Source organism: Triticum urartu, chromosome 1A, assembly GCF_056163025.1.
Source record: "Triticum urartu cultivar PI428250 chromosome 1A, HENAU_Tu73, whole genome shotgun sequence".
In the NCBI taxonomy this organism is placed as follows: Eukaryota; Viridiplantae; Streptophyta; class Magnoliopsida; order Poales; family Poaceae; genus Triticum; species Triticum urartu.
The window spans coordinates 572,989,467-572,991,922 of record NC_141873.1 but is presented as its reverse complement, the minus strand read 5'-3'; positions in this window follow the sequence as shown (position 1 = coordinate 572,991,922).

Here is a 2,456-nt window from a genome sequence, read left to right as displayed (position 1 = left end):
GTTTTTTCTACATATAGGAATTTTTTGTCTTTTTTGCCACAAATATGTTTCCTAGTATTTTTTCACAAAATTTCACGCAGGAATAGATCGGGAACCCAGGTTTGATATCCCAAAATCTCCTATATTTTTTTCAAATTTCTCAGTCTTCTTTGAATTTTAATGTTCGTATAGGAGTGTGGAGCACCCGAGTGCTACAAATCCGCTTCCGTCAAAAAACATCTTACATTATGGGACGGAGGGAGTAGCTTGTAAACCCAATTTTTGTGGCATCTGGTATTAGATCATGATGGGAATCAGCCCAAATTACGGCCTCTTCAATTCAAATGATGAAAATGAACACAACAATACAATATAGTACATATATATTTACTAATTGAAGGCACCAATAAAGCCTCCACATTAAACTCAAGAAACACATAAATTTAACATTCAAATCCTAAATCTATGGTCCAGATGAAATAAGTGGTGTTTAGAGTCCTAGAGTTATACTAGTCTCTAATGTGAGGAATTGTAAACATAACTTCTCTGGCCAAAAAAGTGATGTTTAGAGTCTCACGGCTTCAGAGATATGCGTCCTCTTGCAAGCCCTCTAGAAGAGCATTTTTCTCCCTAAATAGTTTTGGTGTTGATAACCACGTAATTTATGGACTAACCATGTGCTTAAACTCCCTGTGATAACAACGTAATTTTTTGAATTTTTAGTGTGACTGCAAAGCGTGTGTGCTTTTCGTTGCTGCCGGGATACAAAGGGGTTTTCGAGTCCATTGACAATTTCTCAAACTTCTCTTCCTCCTTTGCATTTTAATCTTGCACCATCTGATTAGGCACGTCATCCAACATCCCAATCATATTCTGACTGCATCCCTTTCCTCATCTGTATCTTCTGAATTTGATTCATCTTCCTCTTCACCTGTTAGTTACACTAGATGACTCGTTGCGCCAATGGCGCAAGGGGCGAGAGGGAGCCAACAATTGTGAGAATATTTAGACACCCAAGTCAAAAACCAAATGTGGCCAACACTCCTGCATCCTCTGCTTGGAAGACGCCTTTTCTCACCGGACCTAACATAAAGAGCAAATTTCAGAGAAAATATAAAGCATGGAAGGCTTTAAGTTGTACTATTGAGACCATACCACCATATCTTCATTTAGTTAATTTGGAATCTAAAGGTCTAAGAGGAGGGTACATGTGAGAAGCTGTGAATCCACAACAAAAAAGTAAACTAACTTCCAAACAAACATTTCAAGTTTGGAAGCCACAAAGAAGCAGCCCAGATCTCTCGTTGTAGTGCAAGTACATGTCCTTAAACCTGCATCCACGTCCCATAATTTTTCAGCACCTAAATCCACGAAATCCAATCGGAGGAAATCATGGCAGAAACATGCGCCGTGGCTTACGTGATTATATTAGTGAAAAAACAAAGGCAAATACAAAACAGAGGCAAACATTGCTCATTGCTCGGCTACCAAATTATTTGGCCTCGTGAAAATATATATGGCGAAGGGAGCAACTGGGTATGATAAAGCTATGAAGTATGGAGTATAAACCAAGTACAAAATATTGTTTTGCTACTTTACCATTTTAAGTCTGCAAGTGTTCATACTATGTACTGATAACCTAGAATAAACTAAACCACAATTAGAGTTATGATTCAATACCACACTCACCGGGGTGAAACTTTCATACTCAAATCTGTAAACTTCTTATGTATCTATCTTTTGTTATCTATAGATTATTGCACAATCGAATAATATAAATACAAGACCCATTCTTCCTGAAGAATCTGAACTGTCATTGACAATGGGGAGTGTTACAAAACTACAGATAACTAATAAACAGTCTGGTAACATAAAAACTGCCAGTATCTTGTCTCCAGATACCAAGAAAGGAGCATAGTTCAACTTAAATACGTCCACAGATTATACAACTGGCCAATGGAACAAATAGTGAACTTGTTATATGTGAACACCTCCAGCATAGATCATGCGACGCCCCATTCACCAGTGTGACTCCAAAGTGAAAAGTAGTGTACTCTTAAACACAAGTAACTTAATTGGTCCCATTTATTCTCCCTTCTTTTTGTGCTGGTCCTTGCTGATATTTCAGTGCCTTCCTTGATCGATCAGTGAGCAGAGAGAGCATTTAGATTAGTCAAAGAGTGAGCTCAGAATAGTAGCAAGAGAGCTCTCCTCACACAATTATCTCCCTATTTATAGTTGCACTACACATCAGGGGAGAGGAACAATACTTGTAGATCATCAACTTAGTCTACGCTCGTCAGTTCTGCAATCTGAGAAATAAATGAACACAAGGGAAAAAAACAACCGATTCTGACAAGAGAATTCACAATCCAAAAAACTTTGGCATTCCCTTATAAGATAATATATATACCAAAACACCTGATAAATCACTTCTATAGGCGCATTAGGAAAAATGGCAATAAGGAGCATAAAGA